Raw genomic sequence first — 21,108 nt, 5'->3', positions numbered from 1 at the left:
TGAATTATGGCTAGTTTTGAATTACAGTTTGAACAAGTACTTTTAGTCGAAACAGAAATCTTACTAATCAATGGGGAAAAAACCAATTACCAGTAATAAGGAAAGCGTTTTATTTAAATTATAGTTTCTAATTTTTCAGTCATTATCCATATAATGAAACCATCTGAATTATTTTTAGAAACCCTTGTTTCAAAGCATTCTAATGCATTTAATTCAGAATAATATCCATAAAACTATTTTTAATAACATTCATCTTCAGCAAAATTCCTATAAAATTCAGGTAAAGTTTAAAATTATGAGTTTTTTTAAGGTATAGGCAATTGAAAGAATTGGTAAGAATTATAGATATAATATATTAAATTATGTTATATCCATAATTTAGTATATATATTACTGCTAAAGTGCAGAAATCAGTTAATCCGCCGATCAGTTAGATAATCTACGCATAAATTAGGGTAATCTGTTAAATTGCGAAAAATTATTTCATTTCTCAGGTAATTTGCGAATTATCTAGATAATCTACACATTACCTACTAGGCACTAGTTAAAGCGAAAATAAAATATTTTGTAGAACAAAAACAACGTTTCTGTAAGCATAAATTAAATGTTGTTTATTTATTTTTTGATATTTAAAGAGACAAGTTAATATTATCGAATAATCAATACAATAGGTGATAGGTTGATAGAATGAATCATCAAACAATTAAAAAACTTCAATACAAAAAGTCAAATGGTTTGAAATATTATAGCAATTAAGGAAATTGACATACTGTTATTTAATTATTTTTCGATATCTAAATAATCACATTAATTCAATAATCAAGCAAACAATAAATTAGTTGATAGAATCAATCATCAATCAATTTTAATATTTTATTGCAATGAAGGAAATGAATTTTCGAATTTCGAATATATATATATATATATATATATATATATATATATACTAAATTAGAAATACAGATATTATTCATAGTTTTTTTAAATTTTCAACTGGAGTTTAATAACATAAAAAATTATTATTATAAAAATAATGCGTTTATATGCCTTATAGTGTTTATCAGTGATAAAAGCCGTTTCGTTATACTTTATTATCAAACTGGATGCAAACGTTTTGTGATATGCGATTCATTTTTAATTCTAGTGTAATCATAAGTATTTGGAGATTTTTATAAAAAAATAAATTAAAGACTAGGAAATATTTTTCTAATAAATATATCATATAAGGAATTTTATTGTTGTTCTACTCTTCCATTAAGTTTTCTTTCTTAAAAGCACTTTTATAATTGCAACAACACCAACAGAAAAAATTATGTTAAATTAAGTTCAGAGAATTTTGTCGTATCCCTCGCCTTAGAAACCAACGTGAAGATGTGCGCCGCCTATGTCCGTCATTGGTTTGAGAAGTTGCAAATGGAAAAAGTTTAATAAGATTTGCAGTAGACCATAAGGAAATGCTAGAATATTTTTTCTTCAGAGTAATAAGTACTATCTTTACTTTATAGCAGCTAAATATCAATACATTTTTCTATTGGATTCCTTTTTCTTACTTTCTCCTATGTTAGGAAATGGCATAGTCGAGAAATTTTGAACTTCGAGGTATAGATGGATTCCAAAGTTTTAAATGATCTGTCTGAATCTAATTGCTATTTTTAGAGCTGTACCAATCGATCTGTTTGCCGATGCAGACAAGAAAATACTACTAATAAAAAAATGTAACAAGCTAAACATATGAAACTTATTATGTTGTCCTTACATTATATTTATACATTCATATCGAATTTTCCTATAATCTCAAATTAAAAGTGCATTGCCTTAAAATTTTTTAACACTTTTCTTCATTGCACTATTAAAACTTTTGAAAGAAGAGCCATATTTAAATATAATTTTTTAACAAAGCCATTGTAACAAAGAGAAATATAGAAAAAATTATTCTGGATTTTTTTTGGTAGAGAAGTACTGTTTCAAAAGTTTACGGAGAAGTACTGTTCAAAGTACGGAGAAAAGTTTAAGAAGTTCTCATTTAATAATTAAATTTTAATTGAAAATAAATATTCATTTTCCATAGCATTTAATGCTCTTACTCATCGTTTTTCTCAAATAAATTATGTTTGTTATTTCAAAATAACAAACAAACAATAACAGTGTCTTATTAAAAAAAACATAAAATTGTGGATATTTCCTGAAATAGAATAATGTAATCAATCATTTACAAAATAGAAAACATACAGCGCAATTAACACTTAAACGCCTATTTGAATTGCAGAAGAAAATAAAAATTTAACCTTGAAATTCAGTTAAAAATCAAATTAATTATGTTTGAGACTCCTCCCTTTAGGTTAATATTTATCATTGTTATGCTCTGACTAAAATAAAATAAAAGAGAACACAAGCAATTATTTATAAACCTTAAATAAACAAAAATTGAAATGAAAAAATAATTTTATAAAGAGTGAATGCTTTACTTTCTGGTATGCGAAGTATAATCATTCAAAAATCAACTCTCAGATTTTAATTAATTTTGACTTTACACCTTCTTGAATCCGGACAAAACAATTTTAGGATTATATCTGTTTACTGTTTTTTGTCTGCGAACACAATAATTGAAAAACACAACGATCTAGAATGGAATAAAATGTGATAAGTGACCTTTATATCAAAATCGCAGATTTTTATCGTATTTTGCATATAGTCATATCATATCTGCATTTTATCATATCTGCAGTTAGTCTAATTGTCTGTCCGTACATAACGTTGTAAATTCGATTACTCAAAAATGGAAATAGTTAAAAAGATTGAATTGTAGTTTTTTATTCTAGCATGAACTATCATATAATTTTATAATTAGAATTGTGGGTCTGTGTCAAATTTAGGGTCAAATCTACAGTTGGCTGTTTATATAATTCGGTGAATATGAACACTATAACTCGAAAATATATATCTAGGAAATGAAATTTGGTTAACGTTTTTGTCACCTAAATTGAAGATTTATATCAAATTTCGGACCCAATCGATAATGATACCAAACTTTTTACTCAGATTTCTTTATTACATTGTGAAACACAAAACGCGCATTATATTTTATTAACATGATAGAAAATGGAGAGAAAAGTATATCCACATACATCTGTTTTGTATTGCTAAAATATATAAACACTTTTTAGTTAAGTCTTCTCCAGAGTGTCTTAAACCGAAGACGCATTCCAAAAACGCAGTGAAAAAAAATGTTCACAAAATATTTACTAATGGACTTTTTTTAGATTTTTCAACATTCGCGAGAATAAGTAACACAGGAAATCGTCATGATTCAAAAGATTTAACAAAAATTTACAAATTAACAATTTTTAATTAGATTTGTCTTTTTTTATTAATAATAAACTCTTTATTGTCTGTCTTTGAGTGATTGAAGAATTTCGTTTTTGCTCAATATGTGATAGTTAAATTTTTTCATTCAAAAAAGTGACATGAGTGGGTAAAATTGTAACTGAAATTTTCTTTCGAATTTATATATTCTACATCATTTAATAAAAAACACAAAATGACAGACTAAAAAAAAAAAAAAAAAAAAAAAAAATTCTGTATGTCGATTATTTTATATGCTTTTGCATAAGACAATCGCTTATAAAGTGTGTTCCAAAATTAGCGCAAGATTTGAATTTGCGACCATTCGCGCAGTAAAGTGTTGGCATCACTATTAAAAATATTATTTGGCAGCTGATAGGTTAGGGTTGGTAAAAACGGAGCTTTGCATGATAGAACAACGTGTTTTCATTGTTTCATATTTCAAAAATAATGAAAGTTATACGGCCGAAGTTCGAAAGTTTGAGAATTGGCCGCCTAGATCGTGTGATTTAATCCCATTGGATTTTTATGGGGTTATTTTAAATTAGAAATCTATATCAACAAACACACAAACACGCATATATTGAAGGAAGAAATTGAAAGCTGCATCAACGAAATTCAGCCACATTTCTGCAAAATGATCATGGGAAACTGCTACAAAACAGTACGTATGTGCCAGCAAAGCCTGGGGGCAGTTGCCCTATGCGTTATTCCATACATAACCATATCCTGTGTAGTTCACAATTCAATTAAATGTAACAATTTAAAGAATTTTTTTTAAATTCAAATCTTGCGTTAAAACGTTGTTCTATCGTGTAATGCTCCATTTTTACTAAACTATAAGCTGAAAAGCGTTTTTTTCAACAGGATTTCCAATACTTTAAGGCATGAATGGTGGTAAATTCAAATCTTGAGTTAATTTTGGGACACCCTTTAATACAAGATAAAATGCGTGCTCCTATTTTTTACGAAACAAACATTCTCAAACTGAATTAACCAGAATCAAATAAAAGTACCTGAAGTTACTGTTTTATTGAAATTTTTCATTTTTATTTCCTATATTTTCATTTTGATGCTTATCATAGTTAAGTTTCAAAGTTATCAACTATTTAATCAAAAGAACTATTAAATCATTTGAGTCTAAAAACAAGTAATATATAAAAAAAATTTAAGTCAATACCTACTTATTTTCTTATATTATTTATATATATATATATCTTATATTATTTATGATCAGGTGGCGCGTCAGTAATCTCAGAGCTTGGCGACAAACTTGGCGATCATTTGGAAACATGGCGACGGATTTGGCGACTTTAGCGACCAAATAGAAATTACTGGACAAATTTAATTAATGAATTAATATTTGAAAAAAAATGTATTAACATCAAGTATCATCCACTACAAGTTAAAAAAATTGTATTTGAACTTGGGTGGATGAATAAAAAATAATTTATTATCGATTGAAAATTTGAACAAGATATATAAATATATATAGGGAGAGTGTGAACTAATAGTAAGAATTGAATAAATAGCTACTCAACGTTGCCAGTTTGACTGACATGTTGCTTTTAATTTCTGATTTTCACAATTCTTTAAGAATTAATTTAAATCATGATCGTGTTAACATCCACACAAATGGGTATTTTATAATTTCAAATGGATATTTATATTTTCACTGAATGGAATGGCAAAACTTTGTTAATAAATTGACTAATAAAAATATTTTATATTTTTATTAAATGTGAGCTCGCATACGCAGGCTTATGATTGAAATTTTTTTACAAATATACAACTTTTTCTTAGAGATGAGTGATAACAAATAGGTCAAAAACGTTTTGATAAATACAATGTTTTTTAATTTATATTTCGATTAATTAACTCAAATATTAAATTATGTATATATTTCAGCGAGCTAGTACGTCTTTTTAGATCATTAAAATTTCGACATCGGAATATGTAGATTAATATCGCTTCTCAAGAAAAAAAAAACTCATTATTTAAATAAAATAAATTATACCACTCAATCATTTATAAAATCAAACATATTACATGCATCTCTGCTAAGTTATTATTTTATATTTCACTAAACAATTAAAGAATATCATTGAAAACTGAAAGAAATAAATCGCTTACCAAATATAAGTATTAATTGCGCCGAGTTTAAGTTTAAATATCATTTAAATAGTTCCTTAATAGGATATATGCAAAAAAGTTTGTAAAAAAGGGAGATAAATTATAAATTTCGCCACAACAGGAAATTCATTATGAATTATTTATTATGGGCCGTAACTTCGCATTTGTCTTTGTCTCTCTGGGAAAAATTTTCACTGGTGCCAAGGTTTCCTATTATGTAATTAAAAAAACACGACTAGAAATACAAACAATTAAAAAATAACGACAGTAGAATGAAAGGTTTGAGAGTCCCATTTGCACTTAAATGCCTTTACGTCATCGGATTTCCCGTACTTAATGTTAAACGTTTAGGGTATGTCATCTGACACCTTTAGCACGCTGAGTTTATTTCACTTAACATAATAAAATATAATACAGAAAGAAATTATAAAGATAAATTTGGCTGGTGTAAAAGCTTTTTTTGCATGTTTTGTCTATGATATGTAGGCATAATTATGACGTATCATTAGTAAAAGTTTTCTAACTGTGAAATGATTCATTTATTGAATATCTTTTGGTTGTTTCTAATGGTGTTTCGTCACATTAGATGCGGAATAATGCTAAAATATTTTTACAAAGAAACATTTTTAGCTTCTATTTAAACAAATTTATTATATTTAAAACAATTACTTTTCATATAATGGTACTAAATGATAAGATTTAGTGTTTGTTTAATCTGCTCCCTTTCCAATAAACATAGAAAAAATAATAGGAGAACTATTTTTAAAATACAAGTAGAGTGTAGTAAGAAGGAGGAATTGTTATATTAGATTAGTGACATATTTCCGTGTCTGCAGCTGTTTTTGAGCTAAAAATACCGTTCCAACTTCATTTTTTTAAAATGAGTATCAAGCTTCTGTGGAAAAGAAACTGGTGTTGTCATACGAATATTTTAAATTTGGTTTCTGTAATATAGAAAATAAAAATTGTACTAATGTTTTTCATACCATTCATGATAGTTAGCAGTATAATAACTGTATTCGAACTTTATTCCATTTTATCGAACGGCATGTTCTCTAGAGGATCAGTAAAATTTTATTGCTTAAATATTCTTTAAAAAAAGGAAATACTATGATAAATATGTATCTTTCATAATTTAAAGAATGCAAAATTTGAAAATAAAAGAATTTGAAAATAAAAATGCAAAGTTTTAAAGCAAGAAATAAATTACCTCAGCAAGTTGCTGACTTGCAGGTGAAAGTTTTCAAACTCATTATTTAAATAAAAACAAAATAAAATTTTTTAAATATATAAAATTGGAACAAAATGTATCTTAATAATGTAACAGTAAGTTACTAATCTGTTGTTGAGCTTTTACCAGCAGGTATTTCAACACGTCATGAAAAACATTATTTCTCGAAATTGTCTTTTATTTATTCAAAGTATTCCTAGACTGTTTTGCGTACATTTTAATATTTCTTAACAAAATATTTTAACTCCACTGACTATTCTTTGCATTATTTTTAAATTTAAATAAAAATTCTTGATTTCCAGACTTGTCTAATTTGTTGAAAACTATGCAAGTTAAAAAAAAAATTGCGATTTTTTTTTTGCATCTAATTTTTTGAAAAACAATCTCCTTAAAAAAAGATATGAAATGGACGATTGTTATAATGAAATATATTTTCATCAGAACTGTTTTCAAAAGTTTTCAAGGAATAGGTTGCAAAATATGTTTTGAGATAACTGTTTATTTATTTGCGGTAAAATACTTTCAAGAAAAAATATTTTGGTAGACGCTGAGTTGTTTCTGAAGGAAAAAAAAAGCCAAACGAAACCAACAGTCAAGATCAGAATTTAAAGTTAATAGTTGAAAATTTAATTAAATATTAATTAATTAAAAAGTCCAATTCCTTATTAGTGAGTACGTTATCATCAAGAGGTAAATTTACCGGCTCTAGATCTGCCGGTCCACTCTGTAAAGCACTGTTTTCGATACATTTCGCATGATGTTTTACACCGTTCGTATGACTTTTTGCTCTACAAAATCTACCAAAAGTAAACGAGAAGAAAAAATTATCACATTGAAAGGAATTCAGATAAAAAAAAAAAGGAAATTTGAAATGATTATAACCAATAACAGTGGTCTCCCTAAAACTTTCGCGTATACTCTCTAATAAACGTGACTTATGAAATTTATAACTCTAATAAATATGACTCTCAATGATGAAAAATTAACCGCGTGCTATTGTTGAACAATAATTATGGAAGAGACAATTAGTATGCAGTCTTTGGCGATTCTTTTTGGCTATTAATCACTGGGATGCTGCTAAAATGCGTATTAGCAGCATTATTCGGACGCGTTTTTTTCGACTGATTGAAACCAAAATTCGGCGCAGAATTTTATTTTAATCACAAAATAATATATCAAATTTCATATATTTAATTTAGTTTTTGAATAAATGCATTTATATGTTTATGAAAATGCGAACTGACAGATGGTTATCTCTCCCTCATGGATTTGGTTAGAAATTTGATAATTATCTATAGTTTAGATGCTAAATCTGTGTGCAAAATTTTACCCATCTAGCTTTTTTCGTTTTGTAGTTATTATGTTAACTTATATTCAGACAAACAAACAAATAGATTTCTCTGAATGGATTTCTTTCGAAATTCGATAGAAATCTACGAATTCTATGTTAAGGCTATTTACCAGATTTCATTTGTCCATTTCAAAGTGTTTTTGGGTTAGCTTATTTAAAGACAGATATAATTGCAAAAAAAGGTGTTTCTTGAGCTCAGCGAGAGGTCTTAAACTTGGCGATTCGTCAAAATCTCGAGTCTGAATTTTTTGACGATTGCCTTACTTTATATACTTCATACATGACAAAGTGAAAACAGCTGATTCCTAAACTAAATTACAATCAGAAATCTTAATTTGACTCCGGGATTACGCAAGAAATCGGACGTCGGCAAAACGTTGAGACACTTCCAAAACTTTTAATTTAAAATTGCAAAACCACGTTAAAAATAGACGGAAGGACGCTTTCTTTATAACCATAACATCCCCTGTTGACGTGTTACCCTTTTTTCCGACCCTCCCCTCCACAAAAATTGCAGTTGTCTCTTTAAAGCAAGTGGATGGGTACGATGAAGAAAGGATGATGTGAATTACAACCCCAAATAAATATCTCTTTCAGTTCTATCACTATAATTAAATAGCAGCTGTCAGAAAAGTGATCCAAATTAGCAATAAACAGCGGACCTGCCAAAAGAGGCGGAATGGAACAGAAGGACATAACATTTTTTGATCTTCCGCCACCTCCCGTTTGGTGGATCATCTGGAGTATAATTAAGAATGAAAAGAGGTATCCGGTCTACTGCTGAATGAGCTGTTGTCCTGTGTGTCTCTAGAAACACAAAATGAGTGCTCTTAAGTTCCATGGAAATAAATTTGGAAAGGGCTGTTACGCTAAATTTACATTTTACAAAAGAATCGTATATATTATTTTTGTTTTTAATACCCCTTTTTTCTTTCTCATTAGGAAGTATACAAAGGGAAATTATTTTAATCGTTAAAGATTCGAACTCAAGGTTTTGATGAATCACTGCGTTTCAGACCACCCTGAATAAGAAAAACACATTTTTGGAATTATGTATGTCCGTTGTGAATACGATAGCTCAAACACGCTTTGAGTTGGACGAAATTTGGTATATGGTCTCTGGAACACATTTGTAGTTTTCTATCAAATTTTGAACGAAAGCGATTCTGAACAAGTCTGTCTGTCCGGATACCATAATACAAGGTAACACGATAATTACTAGATGAAAAGAATGAGATTGATAAAATTTCGTTCATAGGTTTAGCATCAGTCAATATCAAAATTTGGACCAAGTCCGTTAAAAAGTTCCGTTGAACGTCATTCAGTCTGCGTCTTTGCGTGCATGTAAAAGCGATGTAAAAATGCTATGATTTAAATAATTAAAATTTTATATGACGTCTTATGACTACAACTGGAGGTCTGAGATAAATTTTGGTTGAAATCGGTCTGGAGTTCAAAATGCACATTTAGTGCTCTGGTACTTGTGTAATAACTGTTTCTCAGCGATTAATCTCAAAAACAAAAAAAATCTCCAAAGTTTGCTAATGAATTTTTTCATAGCTACTGTTCGCCATTGATCATTTCTATTGGAGTATATGCGAGAAATTGTCTGGGAGACTACTTCCGTTGTCTTTCAACTAATACAAAGTTTACAAGATTCTAATAAATCTGCGGATAGAATTTTTCTTATCGAATTCTGGCATAGCATATTCAGTTTAAAGAAAACACAATTTATGAAAGTTTAAATAGCAAAAACCCAAATGACATAACTTAAACGGCACAAAACCAACAAAAGACTACATAATCTTTGTTTCGGAAAGAGATGGTTGAATATGCAAAACCCTCATGCGAGTTTAAAGACATCACGATAATTTATCTAAAACTAAATATATAAAATGGATTCGAAATTCAAATTTTTAGTAACATGGTGATATAAATTTTTAAACTATTTATTTGATGAATCAGAAGTAATTGGTAGTTCTGATGGTTAAAAAAATTCTTACTAATACAAATCTGGTTTATGAAATGTAATACGATAATATGATATTGGCCAACGTTTCTTTCTTAAAAAATATGTGACATAAAGTAGAAAATCTTAGAATATTAGTAGTTTAAATGCTGTGCTCATTCTAAAATACTTTTTATTCTCATTAGATAAAAATGCAATACACGTTTTGATGCCAGAAGTTGATAAACTTATTGTTAAAACTATTTAAAAAATATTATTGTCACTTTATTTAAGAAAATCTTTATTTTTTATTTGTTTATTGTGGATTATTTGATAAAACAGTCGTTACATCTGGCTGTAACCATTTTAAACATGTTTGTTTTTGATTCAAACTTTTATGTAAATAGAATTTTTGTTGTGGTTCCGTTAACTTTATATTAGACAAGATTAAATTGTATATGTAGTGTCAGCTTAAATTTTTTCTCCATAAACCTTTACTCTATTATTTAATTGATCAGAGACTTGAAACAATTTATAGTTATTTATAGTTTTAGATTTATAATTTAAAATAGTTTATATAACACGTTATATTCTTTATTTAATTGATCAGAGACTTGAAACAATTTATAGTTTAAACTTATAGTTATTTATAGTTTTAGATTTATAATTTAAAATAGTTTATATCACACGTTATACTCTTTATTTAAATCTATTACTTGAAATAACATGGAAAATTTATTAATTAATGCTGTTTTGAAGCTAATGATCATCCCCAAAATCTATCACCTCAACTAATTTAAATGCAGAGCAAGCCAAACACAGCTTCCTGTAGAGAAACAAAACTGCCTTTAAAAACATCTATTTAATAATCTCTTTCTATCCGAAGACAATCACGATGAATTAGTTCCCTCATTAAATCGAAAAAAGTCAGACGCAGGAAAGTTACTTGATTACCCTTTCAAACCAAATCCGATTCCAAATTTTCCTTCATGCTCTTTGTCGGCACGTGAACGCAATGAAATCTTCTCCGCCGCAAAACAGCGACAGTAATGGAGGCTCTTAATCAAAGGATCAAGCAACAGGTGCATTGGAGCTCTTCTTGCAAAAAAAAAGACAATGGGTGCTAATAGAAAAGAATCATGCCAAGGATTTTCAGTCTCAAAATCTGATGCTTGCGTGAAATGGAACTGTATGCGGTCATATTTTCAAATGTGGGTGATTGCAGTACTGTTTTGTGATGTTTTTAAAGGAGAATATCGAAAGAAGATAAAGAATATTCTGATTATAAACACTTTCAATTCGAGGTTTTCATATTGGTTTCTACATTCTTTCTTTGCCAATCAAATCAATGAATTAAACCATCTAACCTTCGAAATTACGATGCTTCAGAAAAAAAAAAAATTGATGTTATGTACATTTCAGAAAATGAATATAAAAGCGATATATTATGTGTCCAAAATTATTTAATTTGAAAACTCAATTTTTTTAATGCCATGATGCCGAATGGTTTTGTTTTAATCGTTTGCCTTTTTGCTCCAATTTGTTTGCATTTTGCAGCGCCATGATGTATAATATCATGTTCATGATTTCATTTATATATATCTCGATGTAAAGGGTGTCTTAAAATTAATGCAAGATTTGAATTTGCCGCGATTTGTACAGTAAAATGTTGGCAACCATTTAAAAAAAACCGTTTGACAGCTGATAGCTTAGGGTTTGTAAAAAATGGAGCATTAGCTCAAACATTTAAGAATTAGTTCTCTAGATTGTGTGATTTAATACCATTAGATTCCTTTTTATGGAGTTATTCGAAGTCAAAGGTCTATGTTAACAAGCATACAAGTACGCGTGCATTGAAGGAGGAAATTCAACGCTGCATTAATAAAATTCAGCCACATTTAAGCAAAATGATCAAGGAAAATTTGAACGAAAGAGTGCTTATGTGGCAGCAAAGCAGTGGAGGCCATTTGTCTTATATGTTAACCTATCTTGTGTACTTTACGATTCAATAAAAATATAACAAGTTAGAGAAAAAAAAACTGTGCTTTTTATTTAATCAAATCTTCGATAACACTTAGTTCTGTCGTGTAACGCACCATTTTTACGAACCCTAAACTATCAGCTGTCAAATGTTTTTTATAGAGTTGCCAACACTTTACTGCAGGATTTCAAAACTTGCATTATTTGGGACACCTTTTATTATCTGGATTGAGAAAAATGTGTTTTTCAAATGATAATATCTATAATTTTGCATTGATTTTAAGCCTATTTCATACTATTTCTCCAATTGTGTTTACAATTGTTTTATAAGCAGCAAAAGAAGTTAATCAAATAGAATTGGCTAGTGACAACCCGTTAAAAAAAATTGCAATGTGCATCCTAAGGTGAGCAGCGCCATATATTCTTTGTCTTTACTAGGGAAGGGAAGAGAATCGCAGTTTTCGAATTATAAATTCCTCTTTCTGAAGTAGAAGAGGAATTTTACCTTATGTGATCTCTGACAGATAATACAATAATTTTATATTCTTTCTAACAATAGTTACCATCCATCTCCTTACTCATCAAATCAGCAGTCATCGCTTTATTAATTAAATATGGGATTTAATTCTACGACTGATTGGATTGTATTCACACAATTACTGGAATCATACTTCATAGACTATGAAGATTCATACTTCATAGACTATGCAGTATGAATCTTCATAATTTAGCATTCAACATTTAGTGATGCGAGTTAATACAGCGATGTTCCCTACATTCATCTCTTGTAGTCATGATTTTTAATGCTGTGATCAAATTCAAATCAGTTTTATCGCTCTATAAAATCTTTCACTATGGTTAAAATTCAATTAAAAATATTTGTTTTCGTTATATTTTAATTATAAGCAGAATTTTCTCTTTCAATTTATAAATATTAAAATTCTTTTAGTCTGGCATTTCTCGCATGAATTGAGTGATCTAAAATTTTTTATGTAATAAATCCAACGATAACTCATTCAAGCATGATACATTGATTTGTATCAATGCATCGTGGTTGAATTCAGATTAATTAAGTTACATGAATCAAATTAATCATCTTATATTCATCTGACTTAATCTTGAATTACGTCAGATGAATCAAATCTAGAATATTATGTTGCTTACACGTTTTGCACAAAAGATTCGTAATCTAGGTATTTAGTTACTTTTTATTCTATTCTCCAAAACATTCTAGAATATATAAGGACGGAGGTTTTTTCTAAAAAATCTATTTGAAAGATATATATCTATATATTATCTTAATTTTTGAGAAATCAAAGCAAAATTACTTGATTATGAGTTGAAAAATAATTCTTTTTTTCTAGAAATATTACCTAGAAAATTTCAGAAGCAGAACTTTTGGAAGATGGGTACCTCAATTTTTACCATTCATCTGGAAATAAAACCATCAATCTTTTTGCATTTTTCCAGGAATTTAAAGAACTTCCTCCATTTTAACATAACTTTTACATATCAGAAGGGCAAAAGATCACTTCTTCTTCTAAGATCGCATCCTCTTCTAAGAAAGAACAAGTTTTTGAAACTCCTTTTATAGGTGCTAAAAGTAAAAGCACTTTTTACAAAAGAAAAAAAGAAATTGCGTCCAGTGCACACTTTCCTTAAGAGCGCATTTATCTTCTGCAGTTCTGTAAAGTTCATCCTTTCTGCTTTCACCTGAAAGGTTCGTAAACTTTTTCCTCTCTTCACGATTTATTTCCGTAATTAAAGCGAAGCGAGAACTCCTCTAAAAGAGGAAGAAGGAGAGACGACCGTAAATGGAGAAAGAGCGGTGGAAGAAGGCATCTCCTTCCTCCGTATCAGCTGGGAGACCGACATGGGTCATTTCAAGAGAATTGTCACTCTTCTTAAAAGGGACTGTCCACCAAATGCAGAAAGTTCAAATGAAGTAAAATAAAGCAGAAATATAGTCAAGTGTAATAACAGTCAGATTTAGTTCTGTTAAGACGTTGGGATTTAGTTCTATATGGAAACAAGTTTCGGAAGGAGAGGGGTTAATTTCCAAATGTCAGTCAGTTAGTTATTTTTTTTATAGACTTTATATTTATTTATATTTTATAAATATTTATTATCCCTGATTATAAGTATTTAAATTAAATTTAATTTAATTTATAGATTTTGATTTATTTATTTTATACATTTTATTTTATATATCTCATAGATTTTTTTATAGATACCTATATAAGCAGTTTTCTTGGAGCAGTTTCTTTCCTGTTTACATACACAAGCTTTGGCAGGCAAACATAATTTAAAAAATAATTTTTTCGAACTCACCGATACTTGAAATGTGTAAATTCAAAATTTATAGACCGGATTTCTGTAACAATTACATTACTTTCTCTTTATGGACTTTGCATACGGGAAAATAAAAATATCTGGAGTAATCTGTGTTTTAGGCAGACTCACACGTTTCCTGTTGATGTCTAAGTATTTGTAGATGCATATGAAGAAATGAGATTTCACAGTATAGTATTACTTTATTATTTAATAAATTATTTATATTATTTAAATATTTTTATTACTTATTTAAATTATTTGTAGATTGTTTAGTTTTAACTATGCATTTTAAAAAGGAAGTTATATATTAAATTTTAGATAGTGAAGTAATTTCAAAGATAGTAGAATCCTTCTTTTCAATCATTACAGAATAGCGACAAGACATATGAATCATCAGCAGCAAAAACGAAGCAGAACAATGGCTGAGAGTTCGAATTACAATGGAAGACCCATTTAATAGATGTAAAGGGATCCTTTAAGATAGTCACAAAAACAGCATTGACAACTACAAAATTCGAATTCGAATTAATGTGCATGATTAACAATTAAGCAGGAAATAAAATTAATCTCATCCGTTTATATAAATTGACGTAAAATATCGTTTTCTGAAAGCGTCAGTAATTGTTATCTTACTAGTTTACATTTTTTTATTTAATAGTTATCTTCCTCAGCAGCAATAGTTCTATTAAAAATACTAGTAATAACATTCAATGCTTAATAGTGAATAAGGGCTCTATTTTTTATTCATCTTTAACTTCAATATTTAGTTTAGTTTGCAGTATCATATAAAGAAATAATATTGTAATAATCGAAAAAAAAAGCCAACCTCGACATCCTGATGAATCTCTATTTTTTTAAGGTATATTTGTGGTAAAAAAAGAAATAATGTTTTTATATAAAAAAGCAATGAGCCAGACGATTAAAATTTTGTAAATATTCTGGAAAAAAATCCGTTGACTTGCATTAAATTTTGTATGAAATCAGTAAAGAAGAAGTCAGTCTGTCTGTCCACTAAATGCAAATGAATGCAATAATTCGCACATGTAATAAATTATACGAATGAATTCAGACAAATATTTTCTTTTTATCTTTAGAATTATATATATCTGGGGCAAATTTTGGATAAGTTTAATCAAAGTGTTGACTTGTATACCATTCGTGAACTGTTATTTTTCTGAAGATGATACCTCAAAAAGCACCGAGATAAATAAAAAATGTCATATTGTTTTGACAGAAAGTCAAAAGTCTGTATCCAATTTCAGATCTACTAGCCAAAGGAAGACAAAATTCGCATTTAATTCTTTTCTTTAAATGATATGCCTAAGCACATAAAGGCCATACTGATTTAAAATCAAATTTTGGTCACAACTAGTCAAGTATGAGCCATCCCAAAGTTCATACTCGATTTTCTTCTCTATATATTTACCAAAATAAAACATATATCATAGTATTTCAGAATAAAATTTTGTTCCCCATCAGCCGCAGATGAAGCATCCCAAAAAATTCATATCCATTTCTTTTCTTTATACAAATAACTTAAACACAAATCTCTCCATATTGTTTATGTATCAAATTCCGGAACCAATCAGTTGCACTTAAGATATCCCAAAATTCATCAATTTTCTTTTTTAAGCAATAGCTTAAATACGAAAAAGCATGTTGCTTAAATCCCAAAATTTAGTTACAGCAGGTGACAGATAATTCTAAAATGATTATTTGATTAGAGGTGTGGGAATTGGTTTTCAATCACCTTAAGATGAATGATTACTTTTGAATGGCTTCGAATGCATGATCTGGTGTTGTCCGTTGGGGACATGACAGACTACCTGTGAAGGTTAGACGATGAGACCGACTATGATAGAAAGTGAATTTCGTGAGAATAGGGATGTGGCCACCTGGGACGAGGAGTGGAAATTTTACGGATGAAAGCTTAGGTCACGATTCCTACAGCGATAAACTCAATTTCAACGATAATACTGATAATTCATATGCAAATCATTAATATACGAATAAGCAATAACAAAGGATAAATTGTTGATAATTGTTGAGCACGATAAATTGTCGAAAGTCTCCATTCACTGCAAGTTTGATGAAAAGAACCTCATGTAAAAGATACCAAAGTGTGATTAAACTTAACACAAAGAGGCGCCATATTGTCTAAATATAGAGGAGAAAAACTATTGCTTGTTGTTTCTAGTTATAAATGCTTTATATTTATGCTTGTGTTTCTCCTCTTCCAGACCAAGAAACGAAAAAGGTCGAAAGACTCATTCGCCGTGGTTTTCCTAGCAGTTGCACATTGGCAACAAAATAGTGCAGTTTATTTAAGAGCAATAAAGATGGCTAAATGATGCCCATTTTTCAGCGGTTTCAGTTGTATTTTCATTTTTTTTTCTTTCATAGAATCCAGATTTTCTTCAAAACATTTTAGTTCTATTTTGTATTAACTTCTTCAAAGTGAGTCATTCTTTCGTACACATGTTAGTCACATCCTGACATAAAGCTCGCCCTTGCCATGTGTTGTGTTTGTGGAAATCTAAATGAAATGAGTTATTTCACTTGGAGATTTGGTGGTATTTTCGAATGTTTGTTTCTTCATGGGTAGTCCCTTTTTTTTGTTTGATTCTTCCTATTTTTTTCCTTTGATCAATTTTCGTAAAGAACTGGCTGCAGTTTTCTCTCTCTTAATTCTTGTAATAAACTTACATTACAATAGCTTCATCTGTTGCAAAGAATGTTTCTAACAATTAGTCTAAATTGATTAGTATTTTTAGTGCTGTAAAAAAGACAATCCAGTTATTATTTCACAGTTCATTTTGTGAACTGTAGTAACAGAGTATGCTATTCAATATTCTTAAAGAACTAGAGCACGCTTTTTCTCTTTTCCTTCTTGTATATTTTCATAATAAACTGCATATTACGTTTACCTTCATCAATAGTAAATAGTATTTTCACCAATGAATCTAAATTGATCAATATTTTTAATGCTGTAAAAAAGACAATCCAGTTATTATTTCACAGTTCATTTTGTGACCTGTAGTAACAGAGTATGCTATTCAATATTCGTAAAGAACTAGAGCATGCTTTTTCTCTTTTCCTTTTTGTATATTTTCACCATAAACTGCATATTACGTTTAGCTTCATCAATAGTAAATAGTGTTTCCATCAATGAATCTAAATTGATTAATATTTTTAAATGCTGTAAAAAAAGTCATCCATTGATTATTTCACAGTTCATTTTGTGACCTGTAGTCAATATTTAACTGCATAATGTATTTCATTTAAATTGTTCGTATTTTTGTAAATAACAAATAAAATTTACATAAGAGAATTCAAAATTAAATGAGTTCTATGTTTATTATGTGTGTTACTTTAGCATGAAATAATGACATTTTTTAACTAAAAAAAACAAATATTTATATACGAACTTCATTTAACTAATTTTTTAAAATTTGAAATGAAATGAAATGTTTTCAAAATAAATTTGGACATGCAGCGTACCGCTTTAAGTTTAAAATATTCTAAAATATATTAAATACCTTCTATCCAACCAGACCTTATTTTTTGTAAGAGAGGAACACCCAGAAAATTCTACTAATATTTGTTTCAGTAGCAATTAATATTTTATTTTACTCAAGGCCTAGAATAAAGGCTATACAAATTTTTCCTTCTCCATTTAATCAAAGTTACTGTGAAATGTTCGAACATATTACATTCAATAGGTAGATTTTGAAACTTATAGACTATTGTCATGCCCCTAACAAGCATAACAAACAGACCTGTTCTTTGTTTTTTTTTAACAAGGTTAAATAAATGCGACTAGAAAATAAATCATAAATGTTATCTTTCGCAATTTGCCGAAGAATGCGAAACTCAGGAATTTTGTTTTAATATTATAAGATACATCAAACAATGATGTTACTGTATCCTTATGGAAAAAAATTGAAATAACACGAGGATAGTTTAAGCATTTCGAAACCGATCACATGTGACCTTTAAAGATAAATCAATCTCACAAATAATCTTTGCAAATAAACAGGAAGTAGTGGGCAGGTTTTAAGCAAGCTTAGTAAAAGGCGGAAAAATGGCTTTCAAATTAAGGTATCTCTTTATTCATTGTTAGGTAATAACAATGCAGATTTTGATGTTGAGTAAAAATAACCGTGATGCGAACTTGAACAAGCTTCGATGCGAATAAAAATTGTTTTCTTAACTACTTTGACAATGACATCATTTCAAAGGTGTCACAGTTATATGATAAACCTAATTCTGCATAATATTTAATATCTAATTTCACATTGTCTTAAAGTAGGTTCACATTAAGCCAGTAAAATCACGCAAGTGCAGAACAAGTTACGCAGTTGCTTCCTTCAGGACAAGTATTATTGTCTTTTTTTTTTTTTGCTTTTTCGTAGTATTTTCCCTGCGCATGCTCTTCGTATTGGCTGTGACAATACTGTCTTAATATAACACACCTTTAATCCAAGAACTGACAAGGTGTCATGTCCTTTTTCTTCTTGCAAAATGTGCAATAAATTCCTAAATAAAATTATTTTGAGCTGCAGACGTAAATTATGTGATATAGAATAAGTTTCTTTATCATTTTTTAAAAAGGGCACATCAGTTTCCAAACTCAAATATATATAAAAGAAAGTCATTGAATATCAGTTGACAGACAAATAAATTTAATTTCAAAAAGCTGGTGTAGCCACAAAAAAATTATTTTTTGATTTGTTTTAGTAGCAAGGCACCTACATAATAATTAGGGTACAATCCTAATATACTAACTGGAATTTTCCTATTTTTAACATGATTTAAAAAAAGAAATTCAGCTGAAATATTTATATGGCCATAACACAAAGCCGATTAAAAAAAACTCTTCTGAGTTTAGCTGCAAAATGTTGTAGAGAATTTTCTATCTGTAATCATTCGTGATTTGAGCAATTTAAATTAAATTTATAAATATACGCAATGCAAGATGGCGTAAAGTTTTTGGATTCCAAGTAGTTTCAATTTATTTGTGCAATATAACAACATAACAAGATAACAATATAATAAACATATTTTGTCTTTTTGGCGTTCATAACTGAAACAAGCTCTTTGTTACATTAAAACAATCTTAGTGACCAAAGATAATCATCAGAGTCTTAGGTTCTTACATATCTGGGGAGGGGAGGTAATTTTCATAATCTGCAAATCAAAAGTTCTTTATGATTACGATTTTTCAAAAAAAGTCTTCTTATTGATTGTGTTGAATAATTTTTTTTTACGTTAAGATATTTTATTTATTAACTAATTTATTTTCATTCTTTAAAAAAAATATTAGAACAAAAACAAAAAAAACTAGAATTTATTGTTTTCTCCAGTTAATTTTTCAAAGAAAATTCTTCATTTACCTCATCTTTTTTCCCATAATACTATGATTTCTTCTTAGCATGTTAATTTAGGAATCAGAAAAATATTTTTCTTTCTTTTAAAAGTATATATATATATATATATATATATATATACGCGATTTTATGATTAATGTTGTTATTTGATTTTATTGGAAAAAGAGCCATGTTTGGCTATAAAGCGCCTAAAGTTACGATGAGAGAAAATTACCTAACAAGAGTCACTAAACGAGAGTTACCTACGACGAATTAAAACGGAAGAGTGGGGCCGTCCTTCCAGAAGCAATTTCGCAATGGATTTATTCGTTACATTCTTGATTTAATGTGTTTTTAACCCTGAAAAACTCGAATTTTTCGAAATCAAACAGCTGGATTCTGATGTGGGATGATGATGTCTCTAATTTCGAAACCAGCTGATACGCTAATGAGTCACTCGTAAAACTCGCCAAACGCGGGGGATTTATCTAAAAAGCAACAAATGAATTCGTTTTCAAACTATTTTTAACGATATTAGCTTGACGATTGCAGCTCGACACGTGCAACGATGTGATTGCTTAACCCGAACGAAGGACAATTAATAACGATATAAGGATTGGTGGTGGAAGAACAAAAAACAAAATATATCTCACAGTTTTTGCCCCTTTTTTTTTACTTTTCTATACATGATGTATACGAAGAGAAAGTATTGCAATCGATAAAAAATTCGAGTTCGAAATTTTGATGAATCTCCAGGTTTCAGATATATCTGAGTCTGGAAAACACATCTGAAAAACACATGCCCATCTGTTTGCGAACACGATAATTCAAAAACGCTTTGATTTATGTGGATGAAATTTGGTTTATAGACTTAACACTACATTTGTAGATTTCTATCAAATTTTAAATGAAATTATTTAGAGAAAGTCTGCCCAGTTTCCGGAGAGAAATAAATACGATAATTACATGAAGCTAGAAAAATAAAATTTGGTACACGGATTTAGCATCTAAAATTTAAATTCTCGTCAAATTTTGAATGAAATCTGTCAAAAGCCATACAAAAGTACATTCAACTTTCCCATATAGAGTTCTAACTACCATGTTGGTATGAGACTATGTTAAGGGAAATTAGCTTGATGCTGTCTCCCCGAAAACTTAATCGCATATTCTACAATACCATGCTATGGATGCCATTAATCCTCCCTAAGAGAATAGGGGATTAATGGCAGTGGTGGATTTAAGCATTTTGCAGCTCTGGGAAGTGCACATTATGATACTCCTTTTTTAGTAACATAATTTAGTTTCATATTTCAGCACATTTTTAACATTAATGATACATTTGAACTTTATTAACTTTTTTAATATGTATTAGTTTTTATTTATCTATTATGATTAAAGACTGCTGGGAATTTAAGCTTGT

Source organism: Argiope bruennichi, chromosome 8, assembly GCF_947563725.1.
Source record: "Argiope bruennichi chromosome 8, qqArgBrue1.1, whole genome shotgun sequence".
NCBI classification, from domain to species: domain Eukaryota; kingdom Metazoa; phylum Arthropoda; class Arachnida; order Araneae; family Araneidae; genus Argiope; species Argiope bruennichi.
The sequence above is the reverse complement of the archived record's forward strand: the minus strand, read 5'-3'. Positions refer to the sequence as shown.